The 26963-nt window shown below is 42.9% G+C and overlaps 1 protein-coding gene across 2 annotated transcripts in view; it reads right to left on the bottom strand.

Moving 5' to 3' along the window:
• The window catches only part of SMYD3 (SET and MYND domain containing 3), a 739559-nt gene that overhangs the window by 230977 nt on the left and 481619 nt on the right, over positions 1-26963 (bottom strand). The gene's annotated exons all lie outside the window — the stretch shown is intronic.

The raw sequence follows: 26963 nt of genomic DNA, 5'->3' as shown, positions 1-26963 counted from the left end.
AACAGTGTGAATGTAATTAATGCCACTGAAATGTATGTTTAAAGATGGTTAAAATGGCATATTTTGCCATAACAAAAACAACTAAATATGAAAACAAAACATAAGGGAGAAAGCAATGTAGAAATTTTAAAAATAACAACATAAGATAGTTTATTCATATTTTTTTTTAAAAGAGGATGTGATAATGACACACTGCTCTCATGAAGTTTATTTCCAAAAGTAGAAAAAAAAATAGGATAATGGTAATATTTACAATAGGGTTATATTAACAACATTTATATAGTACTTCTTCCATACCAGGAATTAAGTATTATACACATATCAACCCATATAGTCCTCAAAGTGATCCCTTGATGTACCTTCTACTACAAGCTCTATTTTAGAGTTGGTTATTCTGAGACACCTAATGGTTAAATGACTTGCCTAAGAAAAGACTCTGATGATGGGAGGGATTGGGGGCAGGAGAAGGGGACAACAGAGGATGAGATGGCTGGATGGCATCACCGATGGATGTGAGTTTGAGTGAACTCTGGGAGTTGGTGATGGACAGGGAGGCCTGGTGTGCTGCGATTCATGGGGTCATGAAGAGTCGGACTGAGTGACTGAACTGAACTGAAAGTCACATAGCTAGTAAGTGGCAGATTTAAACTCAGGAAGTCTGGACCCAGAATCCATGTTTTCAGAACTGATCCTTGTGCCAGTATAAAAGACAAAAGGATGCCTCCACCAAAAGAGGTTAAGGTTGCTGCTGCTGCTGCTAAGTTGCTTCAGTCGTATCTGACTCTGTGCGACCCCATAGATGGCAGCCCACCAGGCTCCTGTCCCTGGGATTCTCCAGGCAAGAACACTGGAGTGGGTTGCCATTTCCTTCTCCAATGCATGAAAATGAAAAGTGAAAGTGAAGTCACTCAGTCATGTCCAACTCTTAGCAACCCCATGGACTGCAGCCCACCAGGCTCCTCCATCCATGGGATTTTCCAGGCAAGAATACTGGAGTGGGGTGCCACCGCCTTCTCCGGAGGTTAAGGTTAGGGATGTATAAAAAAATTACAGACTAACTAAAGTAAGAGAGGGGCTTCCCAGGTGGCACTAGTGGTAAAGAACCTGCCGCCAATGCAGGAGATGCAAGAGATGTGGATTCGATCCCTGGGTCGGGAAGGTCCCCGGAGAAGGGCATGGCAACCCACTCCAGAATTCTTGCTTGGAAAATCCCATAGACAGAGGATCCTGGCAGGCTACAGGCCACAGGATTGCACAGAGTTGGACACGACTGAAGTGACTTAGCTCACACGCATGCAAAGTAAAGGACAGATAAAGGTTAATGAAACCGATGTGTTCCTCTTCTTTCAAAATCAGACATTAACTGTTGAATAAACAGTACGGGATACCACTGATCTTTTAGGCTTACCCAAGATCCTTCCAGGAAGATGAATAATAAAGCAGAAGGATCACTGGACTTGAAGTCATAAAATCTGGTTTCAAATCGCAGCCCTATCATTTACTTTATTCTTTTAAGTCTTTTCTGAATTTGTTACAATATAGCTTCTGTTTTCTGTTTTGGTTTTTTGGCCATGAGGCATGCGGGATCTTAACTCCCTGACCAGGGATCGAACTGTGGCTCCCTGCATTGGAAAATAAAGTTTTAACTACTGGACCACCAGGGAAGTCCCTATCACCTACTTTAGTTACTCATTTAACAGGCATTTATCAACCGTCTGCTGGGCACGGGGCACAGCGTGGACCATTTCTCTTGGTGTTTTGAATCCTGGCTTCTCAGCCACAAAATGGGAAGAATTATTCCTCCCTCACCAGGTTGTCAAGAAGGTAAATGAGATAAGCTGTGACCGTTCCCGACTCCCATTTACTCTCCATAATGGCTGACTGAAGACACTTTCTCTTGCTTAACTCCTCAGAATAAAGATTCTTGATAATGATCAAATATATAAATCTCGGCGCTTGTTTTTTCAAGGACGGCATTGTGCCTGCCAGGCTGCAGACAAATACTCCCAAACAGCTACCTTGTTTCTTCTGCCCCTCCCTGCTTCTTACCCTCAAGCCAGCCAGATGGTGACACAAGGCAGGGCGCTGATAACAGAGTCAGTCCTTCTCTAGTCTTCCCAGAAGACGTGGGAAGAAGAGAGGGAGGAAGGGGGAGAGGAGAAAGAGCGACCACGGAAGGAAAAAAGGAAACAGGACGTGAAGACACAGATGGGACACTACCTCCATCGCTCCGCTCCCAGTGGGGGAGGAGGGGCTGTGGTCTGTAGGAGGCTTCCGCCTTCCATTTCTCTCTAGAATGTCCTGTCACATCAATCACACCCCAGGACTGAAGATGACAGGAAACTTCCACACCCTCAAAACTAGCGTGCGTGCTGAGTGGCTTCAGTCGTGTCTGACTCCTTGCAACCCTTTGGACTGTAGCCCGTCTGGTTCCTCTATCCATGGGATTCTCCAGGCAAGAATAGTGGAGGGGACTGTCATGCCCTTCTCCAGGGGATCTTCCCAACTCAGGGATCAAAGTTCTCCTGCACTGGCTGGTGGGTTCTGTACTACCAGCACCACCAGGGAAGCCCACCTTAAGCCAGGGCTGGGCTCAAAGGACTCTTCCCATTCCCCCTTCCCTGGCCACCACCACACAGGCACAAGTACGTCATCAGTCTTTAGCTTGCAACAGACCAAAACAGTCAGCTTGGGGCTTCTTAGGTGGCGCCAGTGGTAAAGCACATGCCTGACAATGCAGGAGATACAAGAGACGTGGGTTCGATCCCTGGGTTGGGAAGATCCCCTGGAGAAGGAAATGGCAACCCACTCCAGTATTCTTGCCTGGAGAATCCCATGGAAAGAGGAGCCTGGAGGGCTACAGTCCATGGGGTCGCAAAGAGTCGAGCCTGACTGAAGCGATTTAGCACACAAAACAGTCATTGCCCTTCCGGGGTGGCTCAGTGGTAAAGAATCTACCTGCCAGTGCAACAGATGCAGCTTTGATCCCTGGTTTGGGAAGATCCCCCGGTGAAGGAAATGGCAACCCAGTCCAGTATTCTTGCCTGGAAATCACATTGACAGAGGAGCCTGGCGGGCTACAGTCCACAGGGCTGCAAAATAGTCAGACGTGATTTATGACTAAACAGCAAGAAAACAGTCATTAAGGAGTTTCATTTTTGAATATTCAGTAATCAAGATAACAGAAAACTCAAATACAAGGTCAATAGGTCTTATGCTGATCACTGGTTATTCACTGAGTTCCTGCTGTCTCGTAAACTGTAGGATTCTGGATGGCGGAGAACATGTCTTATTACAACATTAAGGAATATTTGTTCAACTCATCCCTGGTTTATTCAGCACTGGAAAACAAAAAGATCAAAGATTTCTTTGAAAAAATATGCCAATGAATTGAAAGTCTAGATCACTTAAATAAAGACTGACTTGTTTCACCTAAAGACTTCATGTAATTTTTAAAGTCCTGTGGTGGCAAGGAAAAATCTACCAATAAACAACAAATTTATTTACACTACTTCACCCACGTCTGATGAAATGGGACCACTGTCCTGCTCCTCTGATGGAAGAGAGGAGCCAGGTTAATTCCTCAGGTCACCAGAAAAAGCCATACTTAGGGTCATTATAGACCAGTTGTAAACACTGCCTCTCAAACGGTTCACCTGAACTTCATTGTAATTTGTTACATTGTTTATGTTTTATTATTATTAAATTAAATATTAAATTTTATTTTATTATTAATTAAATATTAATGACTAAACATTAAATTTAAATATTGTTAAGTTGTTCATTGTAATTTGTTAGTGTGAATTAAACAGCATCTGGGAAAATGGACTTCTGACTAGTGAGAAAGGTTTATTTCAACAGAAGATGAATTACATCGAAGAGAAAACATGCCAGGCAAGTCCAAACATGTTTGCCCACCTACAAGCTTGATTCCCATAAGCACCTCCTCCTCTTGCCAACCCATCTTCAACCTCATAGGGTGTAGGTGTTTTGAAAGTTTCCCCTTGCTCATGGTACTATGAAGAGACAGAATCTAGCTTCATCCTAGACACCAAAGGATATGAGGAATTCATCACGCTTTGAAGGGGGAAGTTTTTACATCAGCCAGCCTTACCAAGCTCTAAATCTGAGAAGCATGCCTGTTTCCCACCAGGTGATCTCTGGCTTTGCAAAGCTGGGATGCGAAGGCAGAAACGTTAATTCTCTCACATAGCAAAGAGGAACACTTGACGGGGACGACTGAAAATAGTTTAAATATTTTTCATGATCCCCTTTTGAATTACAAATGATAGTCAAACAGAGGTCACTTCTCTTAAGTAATCCTCAGAACTGCAGACCCTACAGTAAACAGCACTCACAGATGGGTTCCTTCCTTGCACATCAAGGCTCTCCCTCTTTGGAACTGGCAGCTTACTCAGGAGATAAGGATCTTCCTAATCTCTCCTCACTTCAAAATGAGGGGTTTAGACAGAGGCCCTGGCAGCTCCCTGTTAGTCCTGGTTCTGAATGATGCCCAAGAAGATCAAGATCAAGTTTTATGCCTCCAATATTCTACACCCCATGCCAGAGCCCCTTTCCTTCTTCTGACTGTATTTCCTAAAGCCAAGCCTACCACTTTTGAGAAAGCACCAAATTCATTGTAGGGAGAAACAGCAAGCTGAGCCCACTAAGAAGACCATGCAGGTATAAGGAAAGACCCCAGTCTGCAGGGCAAGATGACCGTCTCCTGGCAAACTAGCCTCAGTAATTGGTCCCACTGCATGGCTCATAAATGTCTCAGTCTATTACCGCACAATATAAGAGCATTATGTACCCTCAAGGAGAAAATGCATATGACTCGTAAGGGAGAGAAGAGTGAAGGTTATAGGTGAAGAGAATTGGTGGGCAGGGTGTAGGAAGAAAGGCTGAAGATCTAGAGGGAAAGAATGGTAACAGGACAAAGATATACCAACTGAAGACATGGAGAAGAACTGGAACCAGAGTCAGACATGTGAAAAAATTCTATTATACCAATGGAGCGTTAATCCACACTTCCTTGGACTTTGGAACATCCTAACAGAACAGAGTTCTCACCTGCTTCTCAAACCAATGGTGGGGCATCAGGCATATCCATGTTACCACAGCGCCATCTAGTGGAGTGGTGGGACTTATAATGACCTAATCAACTGTTACTACTGTTCAATCCCTAAGTCACGTCCAACTCTTTGGGACCCCATGAACTGCAGCATGCCAGGCCCTGTCCTTCCTTGTCTCCAGGAGTTTACTCAAACTCATGTTCATTGAGTCAGTGATGCCATCCAACCATCTCATCCTCTGTTGCCCCCTTCTTTCCTTGCCCTCAATCTTTCCCATCACCAGTGTCTTTTCCAACGGGTCAGCTCTTCGCATCAGGTAGTCAAAGTATTGGAGCTTCAGCTTCAACATCAGTCCTTCCAATGAATATTCAGGGTTGGTTTCCTTTAGGAATGACTAGTTTGATCTCCTTGCTGTCCAAGGGGCTCTCAAGAGTCTTCTCCAACACCAAAATTCAAAAGCATCAATTCTTCAGTGCTCAGCCTTCTTTATGGTCCAGCTCTCACAACCAGACATGACTACTGGAAAAACCACAGCTTTGACTATACAGGCCTTTGTTGGCAAAGTGATGTCTCTGCATTTTAATATGCTGTCTGGGTTTGTCATAGCTTTTCTTCCAAAGAGCAAGCATCTTTTAATTTTGTGGCTGCAGTCACCATCCACAGTGATTTTGGAGCCCAAGAAAATAAAATCCATCACTGCTTCCACTTTTTCCCATTTATCTGCCATGAAGCAATGGGACTAGATGCCCTGATCTTAGTTTTTTGAATGCTGGATTTTAAGCCAGCTTTTTCATTCTCCACTTTTACCCTCATCAAGAGCCTCTTTAGTTCCTCTTTGCTTTCTGCCATTAGAGCAGAATTGCCTAGGACTAAGTCCATATTGAAAATATTTCAAGCAGTAAATAAAGATGACAAAATTTATTACTAAGAAATACATACAACTTAAGTTCAAAATTTTTTTTATGTCCGACAGATTACGTCCTCTTAGAACAAGTGAAGCATAACTTGATATTCCACACTCTGAAAGATCCCCCCTCTTTTAAAACTAACTCAGCTCTCAATGAAATTTTTAATGAAAAAAAATGATATTTTTTATAATAATATCTATTTTCAGCATCTATTCTCTTAAAGTTAGATATAGATGTCATGAAACATGTTTATTACATATAAATATTTCATACATAATCATTAAATACTAACATACATTTTTACAATACAATACAATTTTATTGCTTTTTTTTCTCTCTCTATGGTTTTCCCATGAAATTCCCTTGAAAAGTTACAATAGTGTAAATCTCAGTGATTTATTGTACAACTGATTATACTAGTCATATTAGGACCCAGGATATGGGGCTCCAGAAATACTATAGATTTTTCTGTGGCATCAGGCATGAGTTCTGGGAAGCAACATAGGGTGAGGGCAAAGCACACACTTTGGTTCAGATCTCGGCCAGAATTCAGACCCCACCACTTACTGAGTGACCTTCAGTTCAGTTCAGTTGCTCAGTCGTGTCTGACTCTGCGACCCCATGAATTGCAGCACGCCAGGCCTCCCTGTCCATCCCCGACTCCTGGAGTTCACTCAAACTCACATCCATCGAGTCGGTGATGCCATCCAGCCATCTCATCCTCTGTCATCCCCTTTTCCTCCCGCCCCCAATCCCTCCCAGGATCAGAGTTTTTTCCAATGAGTCAACTCTTCGCATGAGATGGCCAAAGTATTGGAGTTTCAGCCTCAGCATCATTCTCTCCAAAGAACACCCAGGACCGATCTCCTCCAGAACTTATTCAATTTCACAAGTCGGTATCATTCCTGTCTGTAAAATGGGAATGCTAACATCCACTTCACTGGATTGCTGTGAGGCTTCAGTAAAAAACAAGCGTGTAAAATGGCCATCACAGTGCTGACATTTAGAAAGTGCTAAGTATATACTAATTTTTTTCAGCTGCCCTTTCTGAAGAGCCCCAACAGAGAAAGAACAATTTTCATTTTCAGTCGAGTATCCACAGTAAGTGTCCTCTGTCTTGTTTGATAAAAACACAAAGGTGAGAGAGAAGAAAAGCCCTTCCAGGATCCTGATACCTGCCCTCCCGTTTTCAACTGAGAGTCAACCTATTAATGAGCACTAGGGTGAAAATGGAATTTTGCCAGGCAAGGTACCTGGGAGAGTTCATAACACACTTGACTTTAATTCATGTGCACTATAATCCTGTGGGTTAAAGGGCCATAAAAGTTGTTCTGGTTTTGCTTACACTTCAAAGGAAGCAATTTAATGGCCATGAATTACAGTTTCCCGATTACACTGTAACTATGAAACGCAACTGTTCTGGTATGATTTCCAGTCTGGCTCCTTTACCAAAGGAACTTCAAGGAAAGAATTTAAACAGAATAACCTTTCCAGGCGTTCATCCAGCTTCCTCATGTAGGAGACTCTATCTTGGGAGCCCAAGAATACATGTGCACACAAAGCATTATGTGGGGTTTAGGACTAGAGTATGGTCAGCCATAGAGTTGAGTTGGGGACAACCCAGGAGGAGAAGGGGATGACAGGGGATGAGATGGTTGCATGGCATCACTGACTCAATAGACATGAGTTGGAGCGAACTCCGGGAGATGGTGAAAGCCAGGGAAGCCTGGCATGCTTCAGTCCATTGGGTCACAAAGAGTCAGACACAACTTAGTTACTGAACAATATGAAATGAGGAGCCCCTAGACACTGTTCCCTAGGGAGACCCATGTGATGACAGATGTTATCAGATATAAACAAATGGAGTAACAATGACAACATTTAAAGGGAGGAGGGTCCTATTAAGAATGTAAGCAAAGAAAGATTTCACAAACGGGGGCTCTTCCTTTCTTTTCAATCATTCACCAGTAAGGTTAAGGCAAGCCTAAGAGATCCCCACTGTCCTGAGACTCAGCAGACAAACTATAAATCTTTGCCACAGCAGCAAACAAATGCTTACAGCAGGAAAGTGATCACATGTGGGGGATTGAAGACTACAATTGGAAATGGATTTAAACCCTGGTTTATCAACTGACTAGCTGTCTGACCTTGGACAACGTCCCTGTACACTGGTCTGGTCATTTAAAATAGGGATGGTCACCTAGCTATACAGGGGGCCGGGGCTTAGGGGTGCAAAGAAGCTAAAATGAGAGGATGCGAGAAAGTAGGTCAAACCACCCGGGAGGGCTCCATCCCTCACCTCCAGTTTTCCACAGCTATCAACATGGCCATGGCTTAAAGATGTAAAGAGGCAACTTTAGCATAATACTGCAAAAATAAAACATAAGTTTCTGCTCAGTACTGAGTCCTCTCACAGAGCCCCATGAAAACTGCAAAGAGGGTAAAGAAAAGGTGGGGAAACCAAGTCCCTCCAAGCTCCCTGCTTGGTCGTTCACGATCATTACCCTGATGTCCTCACTGAACCAGCCCTGGAAAGAGTGCAGCACATATCTCTTGATATTTAAAGTTTATTTCCAGTCTGGGACTTTCTTGGTGGTCCAGTGGCTAAGACTCTGCCCTCCTAATGCAGGCGGCCTGGGTTCCAAACTGTTCAGGGAACTAGATCCCACATCCTACAACTAAGAATTCGTATGCTGCAAGTAAAGATCCCATGTGCTGCAACTAAGACCTGGCACAGCCAAATAAATGAATATTTAGAGTCTATCTCCAGTCTGCTCAGAGCTGACCTCTGGACCAGATGTGGCGTTTGAGAATCAGATTGTTCCTGAACTCTGTGAGTGGGGGTTTTATGTGCTCTGAAGACAAATGGGCATTTAGAGAGTAAGAGAAGAGGAGAACTGGGGGTCTTGACTGTATTTTTGGGAATCAAATCTACTATAATCTTTTAAGATTAGTTTAAAAAATAAAGATTTGGGGTTTGATGTTTGCATTAAAGTGCTTCTCATGTAGCTCAGTGGCTAAAGAACCTACCTGCAATTCAGGAAACACAGGAGACCTAGGTTCGATCCCTGGGTTGGGAAGATACCATGGAGGAGGGCTTGGCAACCCACTCCAGGATTCTTGCCTGGAGAATCCCCACGGACAGAGGAGGCTGGTGGGCTACAGCCCATAGGGTTGCAAAGAGTCGGACACGACTGAAGCAACTGAGCACGCACGTACGTTTGCATTAAAAGCACAAACGTGCCCTGATTATTCAATTTAACTATATGCAGTGGTCCCCCAGGATAACATTTAAGGCTGTTGGAGTAAAAATATACTTTGTAGGGAAAGCAAGCCTTGCCATTCTGACTTATAACTGATTGGAAAGGGAAGGTGGGGGGTCGATGAGGGGTGGTGAGCGTGTGCAGAGTGTTGCTGAGGCTGGGTAAGAGAGGGCAGATAATACGTGTGGAGAGGCACAGCTCAGGAAGGCTCAGGCAGACCCACCTCTTCCTACCAAAGGGCAGCTGAAACCTGCACCCCACCTTACCAGATGGAAATGCCGGGTGATAATATGGAAAGCCCTTCCCTCACAGCTGTCTTCTCTCACGCTTTCAGAAAATGTGTGAGAAAACTGTGCCGTGATAAGCAACCCATGCATAACTCCAACTTGCTCTGAGAAGATTTCTTGTGAATATGAGAGATGGTGAATCAGGGAAAAAGCAGCTAGTTTCTGTTGTTCCTGGGGCCTCTTCGGTTTGGTCATTGCCCAAGACAACAAGGTAAATCAATGAGGTCTGTTTTCATGACATCTTTAAAAAAATCAGAAGCGAGCTGAATTCAGATCAGTAGGTAAAGGCAAGAGGTATGGCACACTGACCTGTCTCACAGCACCAAACGCCTGTCTTTCCTGCCCACAGAGAGCACAGGTGGGGCAGGGTGCAGCGAGCTCGCTGTGTGGAAGCCCTCCACATGGACCCCACTACTGTATCAACTAACATCATGAACACAACGAACACACCGCAGGGCTACTGGGGACCTGACAATGAACAGGACAAAGGATTCTGGAACCTCTAGAACACAACAGCAATGCGCATCATGAAATTCAGGAACAGGAGCAGCCAGAAACTGAGAAGAGTGCGGGAGGGGAAGAGTCGGATTACTCTTTCCTGATTATTTTTCTCCTGGCAAAAAAATGCTGGGTCTTTCCCCTCCCCACTTCCTTCCTGCTACCCCAGTTAATGGCTGAGAGAGCCTTTCCCTACTGGTCCAGAACTGAAACCAAAGCCCAAAGCTGAGGACAAGATGCTAAAACCCCCATAGTCTAAAGAGACTGTCAGAGAAACGGCCAACAGCCGGTACCATACATCCTCCCCACCAGGGCAGAACTCTGCTACCACCTCTCCATGACCACACTTGTCCTTCCCAGACTGCGGAGCCTGAAAAAAATGCGAGTTTATCTTTGGCCTTGTTTTCAAAATGAAAAGTGGTTCTACAGGGGATGGGAGAGGGTGCTTTCCCTTCCAGAAGGGAATGTTCTTGGGTATTGATAAGTGTGCAAACGTGCTAAGTCACTTCAGTCATGTCCAGCTCTTTGTGACCCTATGGACTTGTAGTCCACCAAGTTCCTCTATCCATGGAGATTCTCCAGGCAAGAATACTGGAGTGGGTTGCCATGCCCTCCTCCAGGGGATCTTGAAGTGAGTCTTATAGACAACAGACTTGTTGCCAAGGGGCGGTGGGGGAGGGATGGACTGTGAGTTTGGAGTTATTAGATCCAAATTATTATACATGGAATGGATAAACAACATGGTCCTTCTGTATTGCCCAGGGAACTATATTCAATATCCTGGAGTAAACCATAATGAAAAAGAATATAAAAAAAGAATGTCCATATGTGCATAACTGAGCCACTTTGCTGTACAGCAGAAATAAATACAATATTATAAATCAACTCTACTTCAGTTAAAAAAATTAAAAAAGGAAGTGAGTCTGGGGTCAGTTCCCTGGTTAGCTGCCCACTTGAGCAGCTATTTCCTGATCTCGCCTCTCCCTGCCTGAGCAGGGCAGGTGAGAATGGGGCGCTCACAGGAAGGCGGTGGCATAGCCTGTACGCCACCAATTGCTTTGCCACAAACACATGTGTGTCCTATGGGCCAGGTGGATACCACACGATGCAGCTGAGCTTGAGCCATCCTGCTGATGCCTAATCCCAGAGGCGGCCGACAGAACTAGAACCAAGGCTTCCACGTCCAGCACCTCCACAGTGGTGGGAGGAAGACAGGGGCACAGGGCCCTCCAAATCACCCACACAGGCATGCTGCAAGAGTTCAGTATTTGGATACTTGCTACAGAGGGTGTTACAGAGCAGTAGGGACAACCAGCATGTTCTCCCCGAAAGAAAACAGAATTTTTGTCTTGAACCATCCTCCGACTGATGGGCTTCTCGGGTAGCTCAAATGGTAAAGAATCTGCTTGCAATGTGGGAGACCTGGGTTCTATCCCTGTGTCTGGAAGACCCCCTGGAGAAGGGTATGGCTACCCACTCCAGTATTCTTGCCTGGAGAATCCCATGGACAGAGGAGCCCCAAGGGCTACAGTCCATGGGGTCACAGAGTCGGACACAACTGAGCAACTAACACTTTCACTTTCACCCTCCGATTGGCCCACCAGGGCATATGTGCCAAAGTTACCACAGGAGGAAATGGGAAGGAGGGGAAGGAGAGGCTCCCAATCCCCTCTCCTCTGAGCTCCCTGAGTTTTAAGTCTAACCTGTGATGGGGAGAAAGATATTTGAATCAGATGTAAAGTTAAAATTAAAATCAGATGAACGGGCTAATTTTAATAACTAAGGGAAAACCAAGACAGTTGCCGGATATCTCATTAAGGTTCAAAAAAAGTAGGGGAAGGAGATTAGACACAGAATCACTGATAGCAATAAATGCCTGAAGAAATAAGTAAATGCCCTTGGAATTTGAGGCTCCTCAATAAAACAGATCCATGATTCTAACACTTTGGATGTTCATTCTATAGAGGGAGAGGTGGAGAGTTAGGAGAAGAAAAGGAGATAAGGAAAGAATGGAAGATTCAAATCTGGATCTCAAAGAGCTATTAACCCTGAGTCCACTGTGGTATCATCTACAGTAGCTTAGATGTGGAGACAGTCTACATGACCACTGAAGGATGAATGTATTTTTCAGATGTGGTATGGTTCTACAACGGAATATTACACAGTCTTGAAAAAGAAGGAGATCTTGCAGTATGTCACAACATGAATGAAACTTGAAGACATTGTGCTAAGTAAAACAAGCCATTCACAGAAGCACAAATTCTGCATGATTCCACTTATATGAGCTATCTAAGATAGGCAAACATATCAAAGCAAAAAACAGAATGGCAGAGATTGGGGGAGGCGAAAAGAGAGAGCAGCTAATCAATGGATATAAAATTTCAGTTATGGAAAATGAACACATTTTAGAGATCTGTACAACACTGTGCATCTAGATAAGAATACAGTATTGTTCACTTAAAAATCTGTTCAGAGCGTAGGTCTCATGTAAAGTATCACAATATATAAATTTATATATAAATATATGTATATTTAAATAATGGAAGAAAAGGCAGAAGGGTAAGACAAGAAATACACTCCAGGGCAATTTGTGCTTGGGAGTGAGAAACAGGATTAAATTCATTAGAAAAGAATGAAACTGAAATTTTGAGAAATGACAGCAATGAGTCAATTAACAAACTCTGGGGACTTCCCTGGTGGTCCAGTGGCTAAGACTCCGCATCCCCAGTGCAGGAGTCCTCGGTTCAATCCCTGGTCAGGCAACTAGATCCCACATGCCACAACTGAGAGCCTGAGTGCTGCAACTAAAGATCCATGCGACACAACTAAGACCCAGCCCAGCCAAATAAGTCGTTTTTTAAAAAGCTATTACCACTGTCAAGGGGGTGATCTTATACCAAAACAAAAACACTGCAAGTCATGGCCCTTGTCCATACAACAAAGACACTTATAATAAAGCAATGTCAGCAAACGAGTGCCGTTCCCAGATGTGGGTTGCCTGGAGGGGGACCGCTGGTACTGTGATTCTGTGATAGTGATGAAGTCCCTTCCCTTCTCCTGCCTGTCCTTATTTGTAAATAAGGCAAGAGAGGAGGGTAAAAAAAGAAAAAAACAACTCAGGGCCTCTAAACTCTTGACAGTAATGAAGGGCCACAGGCTATGCTCGATGGCTGGTCCCAGTGACCCTGGAGACACAGTGGCAATCAGGCCCTTATGCACACACGCCCGGAGCCTGTGCAGGGAACACACGAGACCCTGCTCGCCTCTGTGAAGTCTGAGGGCCCTTTCCATATTCTACAACTCCACATAAATAAGAAATAAAGGTGGGCGCTCCTCTGGGCTGACAACCGGCTTAGCCTGAATTTCTGGGAAGGAGTCTGCCCTCCCCACCCGGCTCCCTGGGCCCATTAACATTTCTGTGCGTGGAAGTCAGCTAGGCTGAGATCCTGGTGGGAGTGAGGGCGGTATGAATGCCACCACTATTTTTCAGATCTTGAAAAGCCAATGCTAGAAGCTCGAGTAACAACAGTGCTTTGGGAGTAGCTGTATCTCTGAAGTTTTCTTTTCCTTTCTCCAGCAACACAGGGAGGGAGCAGTTTAATGAGGAGCAGCAAGCCAGGGAAGCAAAGCAGCAGTGTCAACAAGCTAGGTGCTGGCAATTTCCTAGGTGTCCTTTTCTCATGAATGCCAAAGTCATTTGTTTTGAAAACAAGAGCCCCTCCTTTGCCCTCAGCATCCCTGTGAAGACATTAAACCACAGGATGGAGTGTGTTCAGGCTTGCAGAGCGTGGGCAAATCCACTGAGACACTGCGGGACCTTTTCCAGGTGAGATGATGGCAGAGTACAGGGGCAAAGAGCTTACTAGAGTCTGGAGTCAGACAGACTCAGGTTCAAGTACCAGCCAAGGCACTTGCTGGCAACGTGACTTTGGTCAAATCGTTTAGTCTCAGTTTCTTCTCAGCAAAAAACTAAGGAAACTAGGGTTGCCGTGAAATACCTCACCCCTACACAGTCCACACTCAATAAATGTTAACTCTGTAAAACAGTGTCAAAACAAACAAAATATCTCCAAGCGTGTGGGACTTGGCGTTGCACTGAGATATTATACTCAAAGCACTTAATGCAGTATCCATCACAATACCTATCCAGACTGTGGCAGTCAAGTCAGAAACGCTCTGTGAACCCCTGTAATGGGGGAAACACCCTACTAACATATAGAAAGTTTAGTGGTGATTCGTCCAGGTGGTTTTGGGGGCAGAAGAGCCTGAAGCTAGATGACTTAATGAGCCTTCTCTTAAGTGTCCTTTCCATTTGTGGGAAGATTCTACAATCCTAACTTCAATGTATCCTCATCATCTCATCTAAACTTGGAAACATTTATGAATATATATTTTTAATTGGACCCTTAATGACTCTGCAACATGTATATGTGTAGGCACACATATGCGTGAAAGGCTATTAAAGGAGAAAATAACATGGGCTTGTATGTATAATATGGGCTTCCCAGGTGGCTCTAGTGGTAAAGAGTTCGTCTGCTAATGCAGGAGACATAAGAGAAGTGGGATTGATCCCTGGGTTGGGAAGATCCCCTGGAAGAGGGCATGGCAACCCACTCCAGTATTCTTGCCTGGAGAATCCCACGGACAGAGCCGCCTGGTGGGCTACAGTCCAAAGGGTCACAAAGAGTCGGACATGGCTGAAGTGACTTAGCATGCATGCACGCATGCAAGAACATCAGATTCCAACTTAGACCATCTATTTCTAATACTGAAGATAGCAGGAGTCTTCAGACAAGTCTCAACCTTTTTGATCTCAGAATTCTCATCATTTAAAACAGAAAAGAAACATTAAGCATGTTTTATTTTTCATTAAAAATGAGAAACAAAAACCTGGAATACTGTTGTGACCCCAAGGAGAATAACCAGAATGAAAAGGAAGAAGCTGTTGGGAGGTGATATTGTTTCATATTAGACTGTGTATATTATAAAGTTTAGTACTATCCTCAATAATAATGCTGTTGTTCAGTCGCTAAGTTGTATCCGACTCTGCAACCCCATGAACTGCAGCACGCCAGGCTTCTCTGTCCTTCACCATCACCCTGTGTTTGCTCAAACATATGTCCATAAGAGCCTGAAATAATAATGATGATGATTTTTAAAATGACATTGGGAATGGTATTTGTGGGTGTTACAAGATGTTTCTCCACCTTTTCTGAATTTCTGATGGGAAACAGAATTTAGCATCATATTTTCTCTTTGGAGCAACAATTTGGTTGTAGTCAAAATGTATGAAATGATTAAAAATGGACTTTTAAAAATTGACCTCTACTTTTATACTAGTTGACTACCAGAACACACCAGTGATGAAGCTTTTCCATACAGAAAGTAAGGACCGAAGTTTGGGCATGGAACACTCACCAGGGACGGCTGGGCCCAGCGTCTATCCTTGAAAGAAACGTCCAGCGAAGCAAGTAGTCAGATCAACATGAACCCAGAGTAAGCACAGTTTAATAAACTCCTTATTTTCTTCATTTGCTACTATTTTGGTTTGCCTAAAAATGAGTTCTTGCAGGAGAAATCTGAGTATATTTTTGGCAAGCAGTTAAATGAATTACCTTTGCTGATTCATAGAATGAATAGTTATGACAGAGAAAATCCAAATAGGAAAAAGAACAGGAGACGGGGAAAAGTGAGTTTCTTCATCTTTAAATATTCATCATAAAATATTTCTTAGATTAGAGGAAATTCTTATCCATGGTTAAGGATTAGAGGTCTAAAACACCTGCCAAAACATAGCTGTTTTAAGGCATCAGATATTCACTATGATGTGCTCTTTACGGATATAAAATTTGTGTCACCTGTTTAAATGTATTGAAGATCAAAAAGAATAGGCTGAAAAGGGTTAAGGGAAGATGGTATTTCCCCAAGGAAATCTATGCTTATCCTAGTTTATTTATGAGTCTTCTATGAAAACTTTGGAGAGTTTCTGTCATAGAAAACACACGGACGCTTCTCCCAGAATCATGAGGCTAGAAAGAGGGCTATCACCGCATGTGTTCCAGGGAAAGGAAAGCCTAGTATTGCAACTGGACTGGAAATTGACATTTTTAAATAGGATTTTATATATATATATCCTATGCCATATTATAAGATTAATTCCAAATACATGAAAGTACAAGAGACCTCAAAAATCTCATCCAATCTGACCTGAATTTCCCATTTTACAGATAAGGAAATCAAGGCCCTAAGAACTTATAAACTTGCCTCCAAGGTTGAGGAGTAGCTTTCAAATATCTTCTGCCTCCCATTTATTACTGTTTCTTTGTTTGTTTGTTTCTTTTTTTAAATTCTCTGTCTGAGCTTTGGCTTTCTTGAATTTAAAGGCCAACATGGACACCACTGATTGGTGTCAATCCTCAGTAAGACAACTTAGAATTTACTGCTAGTGGTTTAGCAGGGTCAGAAAGTCAGCAATACATGTCTGGCACCTGTGTCTGAGAAATTTAGAAAAGGAATATGAGGAAGGGGGAGGATTGAAAGCCACTTAGGTCACTGTCAATGCTGTGGTTGGGAATCCCTCCTCCCCAAGGCTCCAGTGTAAGCTGCTTAGAATTTAGAATGTTGAGAAATGGTCTAAAAACCAGGAACAGTTTCAGAGACTGGAATCCAACAAGGTGATGTCCTTCACCTGGCCTTGCGTTGCCTTCTGACCGAGCTACCTGTTTCTCAACAGGTAGAGTTCTTTAACTCTGTGAAAGCCTTTGCATTAAACCATGGTAAATTTGTACAGTGGGTGTTGATCTCTAGCAATCAAGATGGCTTGAAACCTATATGATCACACCCCATCTGTCGGAAACTCCTACTGAGTTCACATTTGTTCCACTACACACACTTAACACTGTTTGCCCTTCTGTGGGGAAAACAGTTTCGTTCCTGGCACTTAATACCTCCAGGAACGAAACTATTTTCCCCACAGAAAGGCAAACACCCCGGGGGCAGAACAAGTCATCTGATATGAAAATAAGCCCACACATTGTTGTTACTGTTCAGTCACTAAGTCCTGTCCGACTCTTTGCAACCCCATGGACTGCAGCACACCAGGCTTCCCCGTCCTTCACTGTCTCCCAGAGTTTGCCCAAATTCATGTCCATTGAGTTGGTGATACCATCCAACCATCTCACCCTCTGTCACCCTCTTCTTTTGCCTTCAACCTTTCCCAGCATCAGGTCTTTCCAGTGACTTGGCTCTTCACATCAGGTGGAATCCATGCATGTGGCTAAGTTGCTTCAGTCATGTCTGACTCTGTATGATCCCATAGATGGCAGCCCACCAGGCTCCCCCATCCTTGGGATTCTCCAGGCAAGAACACTGGAGCAGCCATTTCCTTCTCCAATGCATGAAAGTGAAAAGTGAAAGGGAAGTCACTCAGTCATGTCCAATTCTTCGCGACCCCATGGAGCGCAGCCTACCAGGCTCCTCCATCCATGGGATTTTCCAGGCAAGAGTACTGGAGTGGGGTGCCATAGTCTTCTCCAGAATCCATGTATGGACAGCAGCAAAAGCAACCAGTACTGGCCATCATGAACTGTGGTCGAGCTGCTTGCTGGATGTAACACTAGTCGAGAGCACTTTCTTACTTTTTCATCCGTCATTAGCAGCTGTAAGGAAGATAAACTCCTCTTTTGTTTTCTTGAGGGAAAAAAAGCACCAAAAGGGAGAGCCTTAAGCTTCACGGTGTGGAAGAAAGCACTGAAAGTCGCAATGCAAACAAGGACCAATGTGCACTTTCAATACACTGTGAAAGCCCGCACTTGCTAGCCTACTTTATAACCAACGGATGAGAGGTTATAAATGAGGCACTGGAGGTTCCCTGTGAAGAGACAAGAGAAAAGCTCCCTGGTGTTCTCTCCTAGCGTTGGCTTCCATATTTGTGCAACAGAACCTGAAGCTGTTCTCTGGTTTAAACAACAGGTGGCACTGCCAGAGCTACATTTTCCCTGGCAAGAAACCTTTGCAGTTTGCGATTTCACCTTCCAGGAGGTATCAACAGTTTTCACAATCACCTCTATCGATAGCATGTACATATGTTCCCATGTAGTAGATGCAAACACGAGCAGGGAAACGTTGGAATTTGTGTGACTGCGGTTTTACCAATCACCACCTACTATCCTCGCACCCCTTCCTGCACGGTCATCTACACATGGGCATAAATTCCCTCAAGGGCACACCACCGCGGGGAAGAAGCAGAAGGGAAAGAGATTCCCGTCACGTTTGTTCTGATTTTCAATTACCGTAGACGTGTATATCCCCTCCCACCCCCGACACAGGCACAAGAGAAGCACCACAAGGTGTGGGGCACATTCTAGGCAAATGATTGAGAAATCTAGGACCTGAGAAGTCTGTTAATTAATTCACATCAAGAAACAACACTCTACCGTCCATTTTTCATAAGCACTTGTCACCCACGAAGTCATAAGCACCTCTGCACCAAAAGAGCATGCTTAATATTTGGAAGGAATAAATAGGTATAGAAATTGCATTTCCATGAGAAAAACACAGAACTCAGGACTGTTCTCAAAAGTGCCAAGAAGACAGATTACATTTCACAGGTTTTTTTGTGTCTCCTTTAAATATGAGAAAATTGCCATGCCAAGAATCTCTCATTCAACACCTACGGCTCATTTTCTTTATTCACATGCTCATTTTTTTTTTATTCACATGCACAGTTTTATTATGTAACAGCAGTTACCATGTGATTTCTAGACTACAATATAATAGTTACTGGCTTGATATATTAAATTTATTTAATTTTGAGTTTGGGGGTTGCTTTTTTTATTATAATTAGGACAATTTAACAATGGAAATCTTGCCAATGCAGCAAGGCTGAGATCAAGATGACGGATGGGCAAGTCATGAGCCTAAAGGGACGTGCCAGGTATGAGACAGTTTGGAATGCTGAGCTGCAGAAGTACTAAAAAATGTATTTTTGTAAAAGTGGATGAGTGGGTAAGAGGAAAATTACATGGAAAATCATAGGCTGCACTACAAAGAGATAACGGGCTTTTCTTGCACTGTCTCAACTGTCATATGGTATTCAATGCCCACACTCGGAGAACAGAGAGCCTAAAACTTCTACCTGAGGAGCCTCTTGGTGTACAGTTTACACTATCTTATTAATATTATCTGTAAATACAAAAAAGAAAGAAGAATGGAGGGAAAAAGTCAAAATATATCTCCTAGAATTCAAAAGCATCATAGAAATTTGGCTTTCATCAGCAACTTTGTCCTAAAGTACGTGTCCTGAGCTTAACTGTGAAGCTAAGGCCATGTGATTTCCTAGTGATCAGGTAACACTTCATTCGTGATTTCTGGAGGAACAGGGGTTTCATGAACTAGCATGAACTCTGCACCAAGAGGTGAGGGCTTATTCCTGACTCTACCACATACCAGCTGATTAACCAGTCACATTATTAACCTCTTTAAACCCCACTTCCCAGTATTCAATGATAATATAACAAATCCTTTGTAAGGCTATTGTGAATATTTTACAAGGATTCTTTATTTATAGTAGATGTTTAATTAAAGTTCATTTGAGGCCTTCTGGACTTCAGAAGATATCTTCTTTTAATTTCCCATTAAAGTACCCATGAGACTGCATGGAATCTAGCCGCAGTACTATCAACTGAAGATGAGAGAAGATTCCTTACTCAACAATATGAAAGGAGTTTCCTTTGAGGACAGCACTGGTGAATGAGTGTTCAGACTTCTAACTGGTATCCAGTGAAGCTAATAACTGGGCCATCCTGTCTGTCTACCGGCAGATGCAGATTAGAAAGAGAAAAGCATTATCACGGGTCTCTACAGCACGAAGGAAAGAGAACCTAACCCTAACACTACAGAATAAATGCACATGTTTGAAAATGTTTCAACACAGAAAACAAGAAATCCTGTCCTCAGGGAGATGCAAGGGGCAGGGAGGACAGAGACAGGCTGAGATGAAGCAGGGATGGTGCTGGGTGCAGTGAGCTGGCTAAGGTAAAAGAAAAAAGAATACACGGAAACAGAGCTACGTGAAAGGAAATTAAAACATATACTGAAAAAAATTGGGGAAAAGGTTAGCCAATGTATGGCCATTCAGAGCTGCCTTGAAGGGTTAACACTAAGAATAATGGGGATGGGGGTTTTCCAGTCTGTTAAGGATATTTTGTACGTGGTAAAGAAGTCACTGTAGGTAGGGCTTATTAATAGAACTTTCTCACTTAACACTATAATACAAATACCTCAGGATACATACATTTAAGGCTTTTGATACATATTGTTAATTTGCTATCCAAAGGGTTATATATCAGCAAGGTATCAGCACTGCCATTTTTAATTTTGTTATTTTTTATTTCAAAAGAATATTAAACATTAGTTGAAAAAACAGGATGGTTTATTTTTTCTGAGCCATTTGAGAGGTAGCTGCCCCACTCCCATCAAATTGTGCATTTCCTATACAACATTGTCCTACAATAGAACCGTGAAAATCAGGAAATTAACCCTGGCGTATCACTGCCATCTAATCCTTAGACTCTATTTCAGGTTCGCCAATCATTTTGTAATGACTTCTATGGTAAAAGGATCCAGTTCAAAGCATTCATTTCCTTATCTTTCCTGACACTGACACGTTTGAAGATTAGAGGCCAGTTATACTGTAGAATGTCCCTCAATTTGGGTTTGCTTGATGTTTCTTTGTGATTAGATTCAATTTATGCATCTTTGGCTAGTCTATCACAGTAACGCTGCTGTGTTCTCATTGTAGCCTACCTGGTGGTACCTAATTTCAATCAGTCCTACTACTGATGCTATTAACATTGATCACTTGGCTAAGGTGGTCTTCCAGGCTTCTCCACTGTGAAGTCACTCATCTTCATCTGTAATTAATAAGGATTTGAGGGTATGGGAGTTACTTTGAGATTTCACAAATATCTCCTTTCTCCTCAAATATAGACTTTAAGCACTGATTTTATTTAGCTCAGTAGAGGATCATGAATTCCTATTTTATTCAACAGATTATTACTATCACTATTTTTATGCTCAAAATGACCCAGGTTTGCCTAGTGAGAGCTGCTTAAAGCTTGTTCCTGTGTCCTTTTGACATATTCCCTACCTTTCTTTGAACACTTCCTTACTTTATGCAGTGGTCCCCAACTCTAACACTTCCTTACTTTATGGTAGTGATCCCCAACTCTTTTGGCACCAGAGACCATTTTCATGGAAGACAACTTTTCCATGGGGGGCAGGGATGATTTGGGGATGATTCAAGTATATTACATTTATTGTGTACTTTATTCCCATTATTATTACATCAGCTCCACCTCAGATCATCAGGCATTAGATCCCAGAGTCTGGGGACCCCTGCTTTATGGAACAGTGAGATATTCCAGGCTCATCTTCTACTTCTCTGTCCCAGCCCTAAAAACAAAGCCATTTGTCCAGGGAACACTTTAAAGTGGAGTTAGTATTGAGAAGCCAAGGTCTAGACTAGGTGTGCAGCATGAAGCACTGCTCACAGACCCTCTTGGTAGACAGAGCTGGGAAATATCTATATGAATGACACAAAGATTTACATCCGTGTCTGTTTCTACAACTCTCTCTACTGAACACCATGAGCTCACACCAATACCATCAGTGAACAGCTGTTGTTGTTCCATCACTAAGTCATTCTGACTCTTTGCAACCCCCTGAACTATAACAAGCTGGGCTCTTCTGTCCTCCACTGTCTCTCAGAGTTTGTTCAAATTCATGTCCACTGAGTTGGTGATACAATCTAAACATCTCATCCTCTGCAGCCTCCCTCTCCTTTTGCCTTCAATCTTTCCCAGCATCAGGGTCTTTTCCAATGAATCAGCACTTTGCATCAAGTGGCCAAAATACTGGAGCTTCAGCAATAATCCTTTCAGTGAATATTCAGGGTTGATTTCCTTTAGGATTGGCTAGTTTGATCTCCCTGCTATCCAAGGGACTCTCAAGAGTCTTCTCCGGCACCACAGTTCGAAAGCATCACTTCCTTGACAGTCAGACTTCTTTATGGTCCAACTCTCACATCTACATGACTATTGGAAAAACCATACCTTTGACTATATGGACCTTGGTAGGTAAAGTGATGTCCCTGCTTTTTAATACACTGTCTAGGTTTGTCATAGCTTTCTTTCTAAGGAACAACTGCCTTTTAATTTCATGGCTGCAGTCACCATCCACAGTGATTGTGGAGCCCAAGAAAATAAAATCTGCCACTTTTTCCCAATTTATTTGCCATGAAGTGATGGAACCAGATGCCATGATCTTAGTTTTTTTGAATGTTGAGTTTTAAGCCAGTTTTTTCACTTTCCTCTTTCACCCTTATCAAGAGGTTCTTTGGCTCCTCTTCACTTTCTGCCATTAGAGTGGTATCATCTGCATATCTGAGCTTGTTGATATTTCTCCTGGCAGTCTTGATTCTAGCTTGTGATTCATCTAGCCAGGCATTTTGCACGATGTACTCTGCATATAAGTTAAAAAAGCAGGGTGACAATATGCAGCATTGACACATTCCTTTCCCAATTTTTAACCGGTTCATTGTTATTATCAGAGTTCATTCTAATTTCCTCCCCTTCTAAAACAAGAAGTCCTGTCTGTCACTGTCCCCTGGTCCTGCTTGGACGTGGACTTGGAAATGTTCTCCTCACTTCCCCTGAGTTCTGACACTCAGCTCTGGGCCATTGTGGCTTTCCTCTATCCCGGGACCCTTTCCTAAGCAAGGTCCCTAATTTGCTCTGCTTCGTCTAATAACTTTTGCTACTGAACCACAGGGGAATTGTGAGAACAAGATCTATTACCAGCTTTATGTATGAGTTTGAATGTCAAAATTCAAATGAGTTTGAATGTCATGTTTGCTAGTATATTTTCTGGGTGAAAATCGTTTCATGTGTTTTGCTTATTCTTCTAAATGGATCTATGTCGATTTCATATTGATTAGCTTATGATCTTTGTATGGTAAACGTATTGATTCTTTGGTTTCAGTGTTGCAAATAATCTCCTGATGTCTTCCTTAGTTCTTAATTTCTTTTATTTTCTTAACAAGAACTTTTACTTTGTTGATTAAGAAAATCTGAACTGTTTGTTGCTTTTCTACTGCCTCTGAGTTCCACTTGTTTTCTGAATTGGGGGCATTTCTGTTATTCTCTATACCACTGGTTCTCCATCAGGGATAATTTTGCCCCTTAGGGGACATTTGGCAATGTGTGGATACCTTAGTTTGTTGTTACCTGGGGAGGGGGAGTGTGATGCACATCTAGTAAGTTGAAGCCAGGAATGCTGCCAATCATCCTACAATGCACAGGACAGCCCGACAACCAAGGATGAAATAGCAATACTGTCAAGGTTGAAAAACTCTGTTCCATATTCTCTCCAGGGCTTCCCAGGTGGCACTAGTGGTAAAGAACCTGCTTGCCAATGCAGGAGACACCAGAGACTCAGGTATGATCCCTGGGTAAGGAAGATCCTGGAGGAGGAAACAGCAACCCACTCCAGTACTCTTGCCTAGGAAATCCCAGGGACAGAGGAGCCTGGCAGGCTAGAGTCCACGGGGTCACAAAGAGTTGGACAGACTGAAGCGATTGAGCAGACATGCACGCAAGCACACATATTCTCTCCACCACTTATTAAGTTGTCTTTTGATTTCTTCCAAAATGAGACATTGGAGAAGAAGGGGTAAAAAGGGAAGTATCTTTAATGTAAACAATGACTTTCTCTGAATTTGACTTATAAATACTGATCATAGAGCCTCCTACAATCCAAAGTGATTGTAAAAAAAAAAAGCTGCTATTACTATTTCCACAAAGGATTCTCTCAGGTGAAGTCTTCACATGAAGACACTCATCTGATCATTCAGTCTTAAATCTGTGTTTGCAATATTGTCAAGAACCCAAATCTAGATTATCTGGCTGCATTTGCTCTATCTTGCTAAGTCACTTCAGTCGTGTCCGACTCTGTGCGACCCCATAGACGGCAGCCCACCAGGCTCCCCCATCCCTGCGATTCTCCAGGCAAGAACACTGGAGTGGGTTGCCATTTCCGTCTCCAATGCATGAAAGTGAAAAGTGAAAGTGAAGTCGCTCAGTCGTGTCCGACCCTCAGCGACCCCATGGACTGCAGCCTACCAGGCTCCTCTGTCCATGGGATTTTCCAGGCAAGGGTACTGGAGTGGGGTGCCATTGCCTTCTCCGTTTGCTCTACCTTAAATGCCCACAAAAAGGAAGGCAAATAACAATTTAATTGTTTCAAATCCTATAATGCCAGTACCAAGGACCTTAGTACAAAAAAAAATACTAATAAATACACATCTTTTAAATAAAGAGAAGTATTAAAAATAAAATCCTTGCTTCCTTGGAATTCAGGTTCCTGAAAGAAAATTTTTATATAGCAGAGAAACATGAAGAACTATAACAAGAGTCAATTATATATGCCTCCATAAAGCCAAGGGAAAAAAGAATATATAAGATATATTAGAAATAAAGGAGATTTTAAAACATCTTTCTCTTTGCACACACAGCATGTGTCTTCTTGCTTATAGAATCGTTCCTGGCCTGCCAGAACAGTTTACTATCATTTCACAAGTATCCAATTCTTAGAACCAAGGGATTTTAGGAGCTCCTCTACCCAATCAGAGCAATGTCTTTGTCCCAGATCCACCGGAACATAATCTGATCCTCCTGGCAGACTTGACATCTACTTTCTTCCACCCCGCACGGGAAGAGAATGTGGAGTCCAATAAAACGTACCTAGAGGCTAACGGTGAAACAAAAACCTATGCTGTCTCCCTTTTCTCCAGCACAATACCTTGAAAAAAGTACCACTGGTAAAACAGTAGTCTCAGCAACTGTGATTTCCCGTGAGAAAGTGTTAAACTCATTAGAGGGGCTTCTTGTGGTCTTGATTCCCTAATGAGCTGTGGGAACTTACATAACGAGGAGAACTCTCAGTCTACATAATTCAAAGGCCTACAAACTCTGTAAATTCTGTTTCCTCTCTTACATGCACTAAACTAGCTTTTGTTCAAATTTTTAACCACTCTATTTAAAATACTTTTGTCTGTTTCCTGACTTGTTACAAAAAAAAAAAAGCCTGTGAAAATGACAAAATAATAATTATTTTATAATAACAACAATCAAAATAGTAGCTAACATTTATTGAATTGGGGGCTTTCTGTGGTGTTACTTACTAGTCTAAATGCTTTACATGAGTTTACGTGTGTTAATCCCATGGCAACCTATGAAGTAGATACTATTATTATAATTATTTTTCCCATTTTACAGATAAGGAACCTGAAGCCCAGGGGTTTGAATAACTTTTTCTAGGTCTGAACCAGGATTGCAATCAGAAAGCCTCATTATAAAACCCTTGGTACCAACCACTATTCTGCCTCTCTCATTTCCACCCTCCTTATAGTATTATGGGCTTCCCTGGTGGCTCAGCTTGTAAAGAATCTGCCTGCGATGCAGGAGACCTGGGTTCAATCCCTGGGTTGGGAAGATCCTCTGGAGAAAAGGAAAGGCTACCCAATCCAATATTTTGGCCTGGAGAATTCCATGGACTGTATAGTCCATGGGGTTGCAAAGAGTCAGACACGACTGAGCCACTTTGACTCACTCGCAGCATTATGGTTTTTCTCTTAGGTTCTTTAAGTTGTATGCTAAAAGGAATGTTACTCTGTAATGGAAAATAAAACTTTCTTCATCTTTATTTTTGATTGAATGTGAAACTTCAACATTCATTACTGCATGAAACCCAGAGCCCCCTTATTTTATAAAGCCTAACTGCATGAGCATATTTACATAGTTACCAGGACAAATCTTTATAAGTTTGTCTGGATCATTGATGAATTTGATTGCAAAAATAAAAGCTAAAAAGAACATCATTTATTTTGTTAAGATGACCAGCAACTATTCACAATGACAGTGGCAGAAACATGTGACTGTCACAAGGTAATCATTAGGTTATCTGAGAAAAAGGAAAAATGGAGTGCATCTCTCCAAACGCAGACGAAAAGCCTCTCTACCATCTTCTCTCTCCATTCAGGGCAAAGATTGGAAGGACACTAGCTGCCCCAGTAGAGTTGAGGGAAGACTGAGGAGCTTTGAAGCCTCATGATGCATGTGCAGAATTCCACTACATCTTTCTGTCTTGGTGCAAAATATAACTCCACCATGATGGAAGTGTTCAGAGTTAATCTTTCTGTGGTCATTACTGTTGTTCAGTCGCTCAGTGGTGTCCAATTCTTTGGGACCCCATGGACTGCAGCGGGCCAGGCTTCCCTGTCCTTCACTATCTCCTGGAGCCTGCTCAAATTCATGTCCATTGAGTCACTGATACAATCCATCTCATCTTCTTCCCACCCTCTGACTCCTCCTGCCCTCAATCTTTCCCAGCATCAGGGTCTTTTCCAGTGCATCAGTTCTTCACATCAGGTGATCAAAGAATTGGAGCTTCAGCATCAGTCCTTCCAATGAATATTCAGGGCTGATTTCTTTTAGGATTGACTGGTTTGATCTCCTTGCAGTATAAGGGACTCTCAAGAGCCCCTTCCTATGGTGGGGAGAGTATATTCTGACTTTGGATCTATCCACACTATCACACAAGCCCCTGCCACAGGGCAATCTGTGGCCAGGCAACAGGAGAGTGTGGACTGAAGCCCATGCTCAGGACTGCAACCGATGGATCTGGAATCCTACAGCCACAAAGACACCTGCTTTGCCAAGCAGTTGCCCAATCCCTATAAGGATCTGTAGGGAGATGGAAGAAAAAGAGGTTCTGTAGAAGCTTCTTGGGAGGCAGGAAAGTCATATCAATCATTATACTATTGATTAGCCTCTGCACTCTCTGATGTAGTAATTAATCACTCTATTGATGAAA

Source organism: Bos indicus, chromosome 16, assembly GCF_029378745.1.
Source record: "Bos indicus isolate NIAB-ARS_2022 breed Sahiwal x Tharparkar chromosome 16, NIAB-ARS_B.indTharparkar_mat_pri_1.0, whole genome shotgun sequence".
In the NCBI taxonomy this organism is placed as follows: Eukaryota; Metazoa; Chordata; class Mammalia; order Artiodactyla; family Bovidae; genus Bos; species Bos indicus.
The sequence above is the reverse complement of the archived record's forward strand: the minus strand, read 5'-3'. Positions and strand labels throughout refer to the sequence as shown.